Source organism: Gallus gallus, chromosome 12 (assembly GCF_016699485.2).
Source record: "Gallus gallus isolate bGalGal1 chromosome 12, bGalGal1.mat.broiler.GRCg7b, whole genome shotgun sequence".
Classification (NCBI taxonomy): domain Eukaryota; kingdom Metazoa; phylum Chordata; class Aves; order Galliformes; family Phasianidae; genus Gallus; species Gallus gallus.
The window spans coordinates 16,279,732-16,294,203 of NC_052543.1; the positions used below are offsets into that span (position 1 = coordinate 16,279,732).

The 14,472-nt window shown below is 45.2% G+C and overlaps 1 protein-coding gene across 33 annotated transcripts in view; it reads right to left on the minus strand.

The window, feature by feature from the left end:
- Nucleotides 1-14,472, minus strand: part of FOXP1 (forkhead box P1) — a 343,452-nt gene that overhangs the window by 190,972 nt on the left and 138,008 nt on the right. For 30 of the 33 annotated variants that reach the window (XM_040646262.2, XM_046899979.1, XM_015293120.4 and 27 more), the window contains one exon: nt 9,509-9,574. The gene's annotated coding sequence lies outside the window, so the exon portion shown is untranslated. Of the gene's footprint in view, nt 1-2,182; nt 2,278-9,508; nt 9,575-14,091; nt 14,442-14,472 lie in introns of those variants that run through there. The other 3 variants (XM_040646265.2, XM_046899975.1, XM_046899964.1) reach the window with 2 other exon arrangements.

Below are 14,472 nucleotides of genomic sequence, written 5' to 3' on the forward strand. Positions count from 1 at the left end.
TTAAGAATCAAAGCGTTATAAATTCATGGAAATACAGCAAGCAATAAATTCCATGGAATTAAAAGCTTACTAGTGCTATTAGCATTTCAGGGTGTTTGCATTGTTAATAGTGATGTGCGAAAATGATGTTCCTCTAAGACAAGGCAAACCAACAGAACATATGCATTAGCTGCTACATTTTTACACAATGTCATCATTACTTGTAATTTTTTTTCCTCCAAAACCCAAACGCTCATTAATGTTTCAAAGAGAAATCTGAACTGAAGCAGTGGTCCATAGACCAAAGATTTACATCCCTAGTAAAATAGAAGTATTACACATGAACCATCGTGCCATTATTACTCTGTGACAGAAGTGGATACCCCGAAGCAGAGGCTTACCCTGACTTTCAGAAGCACAGAGAAGGAAGAAGGAAGAGGCAGGCTCACCTTCCCAGCATAACACCAACACATTACAACACAACTTGTTTGGTGCTAATCTAACAACGTGATAAATTGATAATAATAACTCTTAACACCAAAAGAAATGGCAATCTAGCCTGAATTGCTGGTCAGTAAACCTGTCACTAGCTCTCCAAAGGGACATCTCTACTCCATCTCTCCACCATCGTTCCATGAAATGGCTCTGATGGCCGGTGGTGAACCTCCCCATCGTACTGCAGGACATATGCATTACATACATCCCACTATAGCCAGACTCACGTCAGCCCTTCCCTTATGCCCATCTGGTTTCAGGTAGCCAATAACTCTGTAAACAGAATCTCAAGTGGAAACGTGGAGAGGAATGGAGGACGCTTCCCAAAACTGCAGAAAATAAGGCCTTGCAGAGGTTTTACTTTCTTTTTAAAAAAGGAGAAATGAGTACCTTTTCAAAGCGCTCGGACACACGGCAGACAGATCACCTACCCTGCAACGTCCCGCCGAGGGGTCAACCTGGCTCCCGTGCAGATGGGAAAAGCAACTCACAGCTCTGCTGTCACAGCTAAGGTTTGATACACGATAAAGAGTGTGTTCTGGATGGTACATCATGCGCAGCTGGCAACGTACAAAAGTCAAGACAAACTAAGAAAGCTTTGTCCAGAACAAACAGTCCCCATGCCACGAAGTGACTCAGCTGCAGAGGTGGGGCAGCAGCCCCAGGGCCCGGCTGCCAGGCCCCTGCCCCGAGAGAAAGACACGCTGCCAGCAGAAGCCCTCTCCCAGGACTGAGGGGGCTGACATTTTGTTTGCCTCTAGCAAAACAAAACAAAGCAGTAGGTTTTCAACTGCTCAGAGGCATGTTGTCTTTTTGATGTATGCGTGTCCTGGCAGTCACACATCTGCATCAGGAGAGAAATAGCTCAGTTTTTGGCAGTTATTTAGTCCTTTTCATCTGAAAGTTGAAAATACACCGTCATTGAACCTCTGCAGCTCAGGGTTCTGCATATAAAAAGCAGCTGCTGAATACACGCAGGGAGCGAGGGCTTTTTCTTAATGTTTGAGCAGTTCCAAGTTCAAACCCATTAAAGTCCAGGTCACACCGGGATCATGTCACTATTAATGCATCCAGTTACACGCCGAGGGAAACCCAATATAAAACTATGATAAACTCGAGTTCTCCCACAGCGACGTACTGAGGTCTTATCCAGATGATGCCACAGATTGCCCTTCGTGGGCAATGACCAGACAGGATGTCAGTGACAGAAGAGAAAATCTGGGAAAATTAGCAGGTGTAATTGCATACGGTCAGCTCAAAGAGGAGGCCTCCTCAAGCACCCACAAAGCTCGTCTGCACCTTTTTTTTTCCCCCTACTCCTCTCTTCGGAGGTGAATCTGTCATCCTGTTGATGCCATGTCCCACACACCAGGCTCCCACTTTACCAGCAGCCCACTGCATGTCACAAGAGTGAGAACCCCACACTCAGTGCTCCTTCTGGAGGTCCATCTCCCCTGCAGATAGCCAAAGCCTCACTTGTCCCTGGGGCACCGTGTGCCTGGCCAAGCCCACACTGAAAGCAGAGGTCTGGGACTCGTGGGGAGACACCAAAGTCTGCCCTCTGCACCCTCCCAGCACAGCGGGCAGCAGCCCTGCTCCTACCAGGAGGGAAAAGTGAGACACAGGAGAGCAGATAGAAGCAAAGTGCAGAGAGGAATGGAAGGAACACCAACGTACGGAGCAGCTCTTAGCAGTCCTTGACACTCACCGCTCGTGTGGAGGACGCATGGGCAAGAAGGAAGGAGCTGGCTTTCAACTCTTCTCCCCAAGTGCAGAAACACATGACAGCGTCACCAGAAATCACTTTGGGGAACAGAAAGAGAAACTAAAAGTTCAACCACCAGTTCAGCTGCATCAGGAGGTGCCAGGCATAATCACACTCATCTTTCATCACTTCAATTATCAATTACTTCCCATGGGAAATAGCTTTTCCTCTGTCTCCCTGGCATGCAGCAGTGCTCAGAGCTTCTCCTGCTGCAGGCACCTCGAGTCGGCCACCGCTGTCCGAGGGAGGGGACAGCAGAAAACAGAAGAAAGGAGACTGGAAATAAAAGATGACATTAAAAGGGCAAACAGCCTTTCCTAACGTCCTACAGAAAACAGCTCAACAAAGCCTACTGACCGGCAACATCCCCATGCACCATTTCCACCAGAAAGCGCTCTCCCCTGCTGCAGTCCTTTGTGCCTATGCTGGACAGACATGTGCCCAACTGCAGGAGCTCCTCTCAGAGCTTTTGCACTGATGGTGATGGAAAAGGAGAGTCTGGGAAAGAGGAAAAGGACTTCACGGTGCTTTAGGACGTTATCAAGTATCTAAAAAATACATGGGTTGATCAGGATGCGTTTCAAACCACGTTAACCATGGCAGCTTAAGGCAGTAACGCGGCACATCACAGCACACAACACACAACACTGAGCCGTAGAGACACAGTGAGCACACACTGCACACGTGGGATCTGCACTGCTCTGTAAGCAGTGCTCCACAGCTCCATGCAGGGTTAATAGGCTCGGCAGAGCTTTGTGAAGGCTCTCAGACAGTTGAGGCCGGGGGTTCTTTTCTTAACAAGGAATAACCTCAATATTAGCACTGAAATGATCTAAAAAGAACTGCCTCGTGCATTCATGTCTCATTACTGAGAAGCTTTAAAAAGCCAAAGTCTGCATTTTCAAGCTACGTTCTTTGAGTTATCCAACTTTCAGGAGGATAGGCCAGATTCTCCTTTTAACCACACGAATGCAAACCCCAATAATTCTTTTAGTTTTAAATAATATTTTCTCTAATTAATACTTATTTTTTTCCCTCCAAAACACGTATTTATCTGCTGTGAAATCAAAGGCAGAAATGAATTGTTTTAAAGACGGCAGAGTGTAAATAACAAGTCTGGAAGCATGCAGCCTTACCCCGGCAATTTGTCTCATGTAATTGACTCAGCAGACATGCTTACAATTTCTTACAACTTTTACAAGACCTCCTGTGGGTTTATTTTAACATTCTCCAAACCGGAGCTCAGAGCTTTGAACACTCAGAGTAAGCAGCACCAAAAGCGACCATCTATCCCTCCTTAAAACCAAAGGAAACAAACAGTAAAAGCACGCATTATTTCTCACTGGACATCAGCTCTCAGAGGTGCAGATGAGCAAAAGAAGGCGCGCTTCTTCAGAAACCGTTTCTCAGCTGCTTTCCAACACTAACACTTTCAGCAGCGTTCAAACTGTGCTCAAGGCTTTTCAAAACAAATTTTTCCCAATGAACATTATCTTGCCCCGCTATTAGAACGAAGCTTAAGGGATGACTGATGGCAGCACCAGAGCAAACAAAAGCTGTAAAAATAACTGCAGGACATTCTTCCAGTCAAAAAGGGGTTAAAAAGTCCCCCCAGACCCCCGAAGGAAATGGTCCCATTGCCTATATTATTGATTTATGCTGCTGCTGGCTTTTAAACGCGGCACTTTCTATTTCTAAGATCTTTACAAACAATTACTAATGTCATGACTGTATAGCTCTGTTCCATTGGTGGAAGTGCCCCAGCAGCAGGAAATGCTGGGCCCTTCCACAGACGTTTCCTTCCAGCAGTGGGATCCACTGACCCTTAACATGTCAGAGGATTAAATGAAACACTTGTCTTAAAAGTAATATGGACAAACAGGAGAGCTATTAAAAATAACTAAAGGGGTATGACAGGAGAAGAAAGCAGACCTATGACTCAAAAGATTCCAATTTATCTTTGTTTAAAAAAAAAAGGGGGGGGGGGGGGGGGGGAACAATTCTGCTTTCTTAAAACCAAGCAAGGCATCATCATATTTCAACAAAAAGTATTCTAAAAAGCCGTGTTATAAACTCCTGATATTAATGATTTGCAATGGAAATGACGTCAGAGCCTTAGTTACAAATATCCAAATGTTTGTGCTACCCTACTAAAAAAATAAACAGTGAGCTCAGAGTCAGAAGTGACCCTTTGGAGCAATTAAGCTGCACTGCACAAAGCACGCTGCGAAGTATACGGCCAGCAGAGGTGGGAGAGCCCCAAATTAAAATTCACAGATTGCACTGGGAGAAACACTTAGCAATTAAACATCTTGGAGGTGGCGTCTGAAGTTCCTGCCATTAGCAGCAATGAAAAATGCTTTCGTATGTTGCAGAGAGAAATATGGGCAGGCAACTGGGGCCAAAACCATTTTTTTTTTTAACGTCTTGGCTTTAGGATGAGCTACCAAATAAAAAGGGTGGCCTCCTGTAATGCCCACTGACATCACTGGTCCTGTACTGCTGCCACTGTAAAATATTGCTGCTACCGCTGTAGGACAGTAACTGAGGCACGCCGGAAGATATACTTCTCGCATGGTGGAAGGCAACAGGCAGTGACCTAAGAGATGATCAAATAAAATATGGAATATGCAATAAGAATCTATTTCTGGTGCCATGTGCTCACACCCCTAGATTTTGTAACGCAGAAGCGAGCGCTGTCTTTGCGACGTGCTTTCCAAAGGCAGGCTTCAAGCTGACAGGGCTGTGCAACAGCAGCAGTGCCCTCAGCACCGCCAGCCTGCCCATCTCAGAAGGAAACCTCAGGGCTGGATCTTCCCATCCCTCCCGCTGTTGTCTCATGGCAAAGTATGAGCTCAGGCTATCTGATCTACAACACGCCTGGGTTCCGGGGCAACGAGACCGACGCCGTTCCTACCTGTGCCATTTGCAATCCTTCCTCACCCGAGATACGATAAAACACAGCATGCCCTGACACATTATCCAGCCTGTTTCTTCAGGACGAAGCTGGAAACTGCACAGCCTGTATCACATGGTGTATGGTACTAACATTTCCTATGCTTTTGACTAGGTGTAGTTTCCTTAGAGTGCCAAGTTAAAAGAGTAACACGGTGGTGTACCTCTTGAACAGAGCACACAGGAAAGCCACCATCTATACAAGACAGGAGAGGCTGCTCGTGGGCCGTGGATGGCACAAGAACAAGCTCCACCTTGCTGAATACAGCTTTCATGACCTCCTTTCCCAAATGGTGCATGCCAACAAGTCCAAACATCTTCAACAGCACTGCCCATTGCTGCGAGAACAAAACCCCTCGCAGGCCTCAGTGCCTAGTATGGCACGTCGTGACCTTCCCTTGGGATGCAAGCTGGACTTCCTGGTACCCATGATGGGTGAAGGGAGGAGTGCAAACACCTGCCTGGTGCACATGAGAGCTCAGCCTTGAGCTTCGCATTCTTCACAGGTTTCTAACAGATGATGGTGCTCTGCATGAAGTAATACAAACCAGGGCTTGCATTTTACTGAAGATCGTATCGAACACCTGCTAAGTTAAATGGAAGAAACAGCGCAGGATTATGTAAAATACTGGCCAAATCTTGCTTGCTTTAACATTCTTTGTGAAGACCAGAAGGATTTGGTCCAGAAGTATCAGATACGAGGATCAAAACCTGCTACTGACTACCTTAAAGCTGAGAAACATATTTTTCTACCAACCCACTTGAAGATTTATAATACATTAAGGAACATTAAGGAGAAGAAGAAAAGCTAAATGGGCCAAAAGCAAACAAAAGAAGCATGTTCTCTTGAGATTGCTAATGCTGGCAGACAATAGCACAGAAAGAACTCCTCTGACAGATCTTTGAAGTCTTCAATACAGCTTGCTACTGGTCCATGTTAATGAGATTTGCTCAAATACTTTTAAATTATTCCAAAATGTCTTAATCTATTTTCTAAATCTTTTTTACCCAATTGCTTCAGAAAAATCACAGCTTCACCCCATCTCTGGACGAAACTTTTCACTACAAAAGGTGAGGTTTAAAAACAGTTGTGCTGCCAAAGGTACGCACACAACCTTTTTGGGGAGGCTTAGCACAGAGCACACAGGTAACGTTCTAATTTCCCTTACCACGGTTCAAAGAAATGCTTTGACCAGGCTGCACTCTTCAGCTTGAGTAACTCAAAGGCCCTAACAAGTCGGGTATTACAACTTCTCCCAAAGTCTGGAAGTCAATGGAGCCGGTCTTTAGAGGCGACCAGGCAGACCCGAATGGCTCCAGCAACATGACCAATGTCCCACCAGCTGCAGGCCTCACAAATCCCCATTTCCCACTGGGTTGGAAGGCTGAGCGAAGGAGAATACATATAAGCACATTTAAAGTTAGAGCTCAGACCCACAGATCTATCCGTTGACCATCTAATTTGGCACCGAGTTACAGAAGGCAGCTCCTGTATTATTTCTGATGTTTAATTAGCACTTAGCTCTGACAAGGTTTAAACTTTCAAATCCTAATGCAAGTGCAACTTTTCTGAATCCTTTGTGCTGATTTTTTTTTCCCCCTGTTGAGGGTTTTCTAAAGGATTCTATCTTTGCAATCTTAAAGCCTGCATGTGTCTTTTGTTATCAATAATGCACAACTTTAGTAGCATGTTTTGTACTTTTCAGTTTTTCAACACGCAACCTATCCCTGATTTACAGTGCCCACTGAATGGCGTTTGATTATTGGAAATGCTTTCACACACTTTTGAACAAACCAATGCTCCTGGAAAACCAACACCATCGCCCATAATTCTGCAAAAATACATTTCCCCGCCCTTCTCCCCAAACCAAACACTTCAATCCAAATTCTTACTTTGAGGAATAACTGGCATATAATTAGGCATTATGCCTAACAGTGCTAAATAAAGGAGCACGTAAACATCCTAATTCCGAAGGTTTAACCACCAGAGCCCCTTGCTGCATCTATTCAGTTTGAGCCTCTGCTCAGAGCTCTGTGGAGCTGTCAGAAGACAAAACAGGAACCAAAGCACAGTACAACACTCAGTTTTAGCAGGCCTGCCTGCATCCTGCTGCACGCGGGGCCAGGCCTGCACGCTGCTCTGGGACGCGCGGGGCCACGCGGCCGCCCCTCCAGGAGCACAGAGCGCTGCTCTGCACGCGCACCGAGCAGCTTAGCCACTAACTCAGAAGATGGGATTTCACCTGAAATTAAACTATCAAGCAATTGAGCTCAAACTCAATCAACCAAACCCTTAACCTCCCCTGTTTCAGTGGCATGGCTCTAATTAGGACTCCATCACTATTTCCATTACTATCTCCTATTCTCATGGTTTATTATCTCGGCAGTTTCAATTCTCACCCAGTTGAAATTTGACATCCAGTTTCTTAGACCACGTATCACTCATTACGGCTTTATTTTATGAAACATTTTGCAGGATTATGGACAGATCCTGGAGCAAACAGCTTTCTGTTGGAAATAGCACCCCGCAACGCAGTGGGAACAGGACAAATCCATACCTCGTCATAGAAGCATGTCCTACCATTGAAGGATGCACAGAAAAACTCCGTTTTTAGGTTGTGGATTTTGTTCTGCAGTTTGCAAACATGCCTGAACGTGTGTCCCACACCCATGTACCACAGCTAGCCCATGGTGTCTTCTACAGTCCTCAATGACTTCCCACATCATCTAGCTTGGCTGAGCCCTGCATAGCAGCTCCTGGATGAGACACAACCTGTGACACCCAAGAGGTAAGCCTGGCAGATGGGACAGCCCTTTGCAGCGAGGTATTCTACAAGTCACCCAAACTGCCGACTGCACAGCGATGCACATCAGGCACCAGATGCCTGGCACATGTTGTGTCCTGATGGCAGGAACAGAAAATTTGTCTGCTTTTGGAGAAACAGGTTATAAAATTCAAGCCAGGCTGAAGAGGTAATGCTTCGCATTTATAACAACTAAAATTCTTAATTTTCCCAGGTCAAACAGCACCATGGCCACACATCAACCGTCTCCATAAGAATGCCAACACTCTCAGCCAGTCTGCTGCATGGGCTCCTACCATTAAAAAGAACAAGCAACCGGTAATACTCAAATACTGAAGACAGACATATATCATACAACTGACATACACCATGAGGACAGCCAAAGACTGCGATATTCACTTGAGCTTCATGAATTTCATCCTCAGTAAATATATATTTTTGGCAACAAAGAACAAAAAAAAAAAAGCAAAAACACATCGTCCTTAGATCTATTTCAATTTAAAGCAGAAGAGAACAGGGACATTTTTTCCCTCTTGAAGTACATTTTAATAGAATTAAAAATAAAAATAGCTCTAATTCACTCTGATGCATTTAGTCATTCTGTAAAATTCTAAGTTTAAAATGAAATCACCATTTTATATTCAAACAAGGTCAAGAGAACAGCACTAACGAGCACTGACATCACAGCGAACAGCAGCCACTGCTCAGCGCTTACATCAGTGTTGCTTGTTGCTATGGTGCTTAACCGACTATTAATTTCTGAAAGAAGGTGATTATAAAGCAGCCATATGAACCTCAGTCAGATGACACCCTTCAGTACCAAACACTGATCTGCACTACTCCTGTCTTCTACAAGTTAATTTTATGAATCACCACTTTTGTGATGCTAATATTCCTTTCCAACTCGAAACTTTGGGCCAGAAGAGAAGCAAGGAGTTAATTCTGAAGGAAGGGACTTTCACATCGCTTTAAATAAAAATCATTTTGCATAGAGCAACAGCTAAATTCTGCTCTCCATTGCACTGCTGTAAACCCAGCAGCGTGTCAGCTCAGAATGCCAGAGCGCTGAAGCTAACCGGGCCACTCCGCAGGGACTCAGCCCAGCAAGACAACCAACCCCGCTGCGGGGCAGAGCCACGGCAGCTCCCAGCCCAGCCCTCGTGAATGCTGGCCACGTGGCCACCAAGACCAACCAGAGCTGGGTCTTCCCATTCACACACAACTGCACTCTATCATCAGACAGCTCCCGTAGCACGTGGTCAGAAGCCAAAAAAGACATCTTTGTGGCCTTTCTCCTAGAATGCAATTGGGCACCTAGACCATCGACTTCTTGGGCCAAACACAGGATTGAGACACAAAAGCTTCATGCCAAGGCCAACCTCACAGCTCCTACCCGCACTGCCACAGGTACTGTACTTGTGTAACTAAACCCATTCACGTGGTCCGTAGGATCAGGTCCTTCATTCAAACATGTTTCAGAAACTACGTGCAAAACAGTATTTGTATTTACCTTCTTCTGTTGCTCCTGTAAAGCAATCTTCAGTTACAGCCACCCAAATAGGTCACTCTTCTTACCCTGCAGAAAAGAAGGGAACACACATGACTGCTGTGTCCGTGCTAGCAACAACACCCAAAGCATTTCATTGGCCCCACACTTGCAAGTACAAACATAAATAAAGCAACAAACGAATCTAATCGTGTTTAATGGTGAATGACTTTCAGAGAGAGTTAATAAAAACAATCAAGTCACAGGACTGCTGCTTATCGGTACCAGCCCGTGTGAGGCTCTTCAGTTCAGCAAGAACAACTTGGTCTTTGGGAGGAAAAAAAACACAATAAAAAACCGTGGAGATGAGACATCTTTGTTCTCCAGCATAAACTTTCTTAATCTTGATGTCTATCAATCTATTTTCAGTTTGAATAATATATGAGTTCAGTCCTTTGTTTCAGAAATCTGACTATTGTCTGAATGAGTTCTCCTCGCTTAAGGCATTTCAAGACCATTTGTAACCATGTCTATTTTAGCTTCTGGATCCTTTCCTTTTCCATCCTTTTCCATAGAGACACAGTCCTAGATAAGATTTTAAAACTAGCTGCATCCTCCACGCCCCATTCAAAAAGTTGTTTACTGTCTTGAGGTTTCTTCTGGTTCAGCATACCAAGAAAGCCAAGGTGGTGAGAACAGTGAGTATTAAAGGGAGGAATAATTAAAGAGTGTCTTTATAAAAAGTAGGAGGGAGAAAACAGCACGTGCAGGGTTTTTTTTTACCCTGTATATTACTGCATCTTGTGTACTCTCTCTTATGCAAAAGAGTATGTAATCTTTTAAGAAACATGACAATCTGCCACTTTCTGTTCATGTAATTGGGATCAACATATGGTACAAGAGAAAAGAAAAACATTTGTTTATTAATTTAGATCAAGTTACTAACTCAAACCACGAACAGCACTCAGAATTAATTCTGCACCAATTGACCAAATACCCTAAAAGAGCAGAACTGGAACGTAATTTCACTGCAACGTTGACCTGCTGCTGCAGGGGTGCAGACTGCCATAGTAGAGCAAGGGCAGGAAGAACCGTGCAATGATTTGCCGACACAGATGACATCATACAAAATGGAAAATCAGTGACATGTGGATGTGTAAGACAGAGCTACGTGAAACTCCATTTCATTACATTCACACAGTGAGGTGGAGCTTTGGGGGTGTTACTGAAACTCGCCAAATGCTAAGTTATGCCGTTTACATCAGGAGGTAAAGCTTCTGACTGAAGCAGCAGAATACCAACCTCTGGGGAAAATGAGAATCTTCATTAAGCTATTTCTGAAGAAGAGGTACTCACTTGCCATTTATTTTGGAAGGAAAAACTGCTCTCCCAGTAAGAATGAGGCATTTTCTTTACCACTGACAATTACTAGTTCTAGGCAGGGAAAAAAAAAGCCTACCTTGAGATGAAATTAGTATTGCTTTTATCCGCTGCTATTTTGCTTTATTTTAATGAGCGAGAATTTCTTTTGCCAGTGCTCGCGGCGAGGTACCGGGAGGTGTGGGCCACAACACATCTGATGGAGAGCAAACACTATGTGCTTCACTGGGGTGCACACATCACACACAGATCCCGCACTCTGAAGGACACAACGCTACTCCATCGTAATAGCTCAGGCCTCACCCTCCTGAGAGTATGTAAAACAATACATCTTTTATGTAAAATACATGACCTCTGACATACGATGTGCTCTTAGATTAACAACAATAGAGGCTTTTATCTTGCTTTGCTGCAGGGGTTATCTCAGATGCGACACTTTAAACCCCTTTTCATATTTATCTATTTTATAAATTCCCCGGTATTTGGCAGTCAGATCTGTATTTTGGCAGTATTTTGCAAGCAGACTTCATTTCTACCCTGAGTCTTCACGATAGCAAGAGAACCATCTTAAAATACGCTTTTTAAGGAAACTGCTGAAAATTACATGTTTGCATAAGACGTGCATACAATAACCCTTTCGGTGGTGCTGTAGGAGGCAGGTAACTTTGTCTAAACGTGCTGCTTCCAGAGGAAGCACCGCTGCAAGGAACGCACTGAGGCCGGGCCGCTGCTGCCCGTGGGGAGGAGGTGCTCCAGGAGCACAGCACAGCACAGCACAGCGAGGGCTCGGCAGGGCTGCCATGCTGCCCACAGTGCAGGCGCTGGCGGAGCTGGGGCTGCTTTCAGTCCTGGCGACGTGCGCTGCGCTACTACCTGGCTTACAAAAATTTGGATAATGTACCACAGAAATTAAAATGAGCAGCAGGGACAGCTGTTCCCACCTGTGAAAACTTCTCATTAATAGTCTAAAAGCCGAGCATCTCAAAATGTAGAAATACAAATACAGACTTTCCTCCTCAAAATGTTTATATGGGTGAGTGAATTGATGTAGGCAACACACATTCCTTCCATCATGCTGTCTTTAAGATAAACACCAAGTGCCATCAACACCGTAAGTGTGTGTGTGGAGCAAACAAGGAAAAAATCCCAACCTACCCAAGCAAGACAGTTCGCTACACTCAAATTTTCCCTCGAGGAGATGATTAAAATAGAAAAACAAACCACACACCAAAACCCACTCTGCGAGCAGCAGTGGCCCTATCGTCTCACAAGACGAGGGAAGCTCTCCCAACACCTGCAACACAGCTCCATTGGCTTAACTGGGATCACACAGAAGGAAAAGACTGTGCTGAACTGCTGGCTCCATTCAGATTTTACAGACATTCCTGAAAACACGGAGTTTGCATGCTGAGTGCCTCAGTTTACCCGTCAGCAAGATGAGTCGGTGCTTTTCTTAAGCATTCTGAAATCCCTGCATATAGAAATATGTTTGATAAGAGCTGCTTTCAACAGGGTTTTGGAAAGACGACCAGTAACGATGCTAAGAAGATCACGACCTGAGCCACCGCCATGGCCTGCTCAGTTGACTTTAAGACAACAAACCCCTACTGCGCTGGATCAGGCCCTACCCATCTATTTGGTACCAAGGGACAAGACAAAAAGAGAAGAGGCCTTGCCATTTTACCTGCTGCTGTGTCAGTCCCTTTGGCATTTCTGATCCCACCACACTTATTCAGTTTAGTGGTCTCCTCTGTCAGGAGGTAACTTTGGGGAAGCTGTGGGATGGAGTCCTAACACCAAGTGAGCACTGCGAAGCCAAATTTAACCCAAAACATGAAGAAAATAGAGATCAACAGCACTGTGGAATGAAGTTTTACTTGAAGAGTAAAGTTTTCATTAATATCAAAATCAAATAGCCTTGGGTATAGACAGAAATAGATTAACAAAGACCTTGAACCACACGAATTGGCTGTGAGTAATTTTATGCAGGAAAGTAGAACATCAGTTGAACTGCTTCCCTGCTTAGCATTATTCACTTCTTTTTTTTTTGCCAGTGTCCTGGCCCTGAGAAGCTTGCAAATCATTACTGGAAATCTAAACTAGAGAGGGAATCTCCCTGCCGTAACCTAGAAAGCACTCTTTTTATTCGAAATAGAGAGAGAACACACACGACAGCACAACAAAAACCATTTCTGAATTTTGGTTTCCATTAATTCCTCTTATATAAGATCAGCAGAACTATATTTAATGTGTCTGGTTCTGTGATTCTGCAAATAAAATATTAACTACAAGTTTTCCTGAAAGCTTTAAAATAACAACACTTGATAAGCCACAGAAGTGCGTTCGTGCAATAATCTCACCTAAATACAGTGAAACCATCCAACACAGCCATTGCTTTCCCTTCCAAACTGCCCGGGTCACACACAGCTGTACCAGCCTGAAAGATGCCCCACTATTGCCATTACTACTACTTCGTCATCCTGGAGGGGAATCGATGCAGCCAATGATTTTGTTAACCACACATATGTAAAAGAAAAAAAAATTGCTTTTTTTTTTAATTTGGTATTTTGTTAACCCTGAAAATGCACCCATGGAGTGCTGGTGGAGAGCAGCAGCTGTGCCAGGCGTGCAGTGGGCACAGTGCTGCACACAGCTTTCCTAGCCTTGTACCAGCACACAGACCACGTGCAGCACTGCTTTGAAGATGTGCAGAATAAGGCCCTGTAGTTCTGCCATGCCTTTTTTTTTTTTTTGAGGTATCGAGCAGCCAAATATATATATATATATATATATATATATATATACACACATAAATATTTTAAATACTGAAGGGAAAAAGAATTCTGCCCTCTGTCAAGGCAGCTGCTTGTTACCGTGCAGTTTCTATTAAATATCATGGGATTTTCTTTATCGGGAGTCATTATCGCCTCCTCAGAAAGTGAAATGCAGGTGAGCAGCACAACTGCAGGGGCTGAGCGCCGCTCCCCCGCCTCGCTGCGAGGAGAGGAACGGACCTGGCGCAGGCCGAGCGCCGGGCAGCAGCTCGCTGCCTCTCGGGGAAGGGTGAGCACGTCAGGCCGTGCTTCGTTTCCAGCCATCAGCAGGCTGGGCAGAATCTCTGCCCGCTGCTGCTTTTTGTTTATTCTAAACAGAAATAAAGCAAAAATAAATAGCAGCACGAGGGCAAAGCTACGCGCGGCACGTTTTCTCTTCCCAAAGAATATTACCTTTCGTGTCCACCGTAACCTTGGAAAAGAGTCACTTGACACGAGCCAACGCTACGAAAGTAATCGCAAGCCGTTCCTCCCCCGCTCCGCAGCAGCCCGCACGGAGCCGTGGGCAGCGCAGAAGTGGAGCGCGGCTCGGCAGCCCGCGGCACACGGAGGGACCCGGCGCGCCCGCAGCCCGGCCGAGCGCTCCGCATCTCCCTATTCCTTAACATAACTCCGTGCCTGAACGCCGGCCTTAACGTCCGCGCTAAGACTTCTCCTCTGGAAACTTGGCCTCGTGTGAGTGAGGAGCGGCGGGAGCAGCTGAGGGGACGCTGCGGGGCAAGTGCCGCGGGCGCAGCGCGGGCAGCGAGCGCTGCTCAGAGCCTGACAGAAATT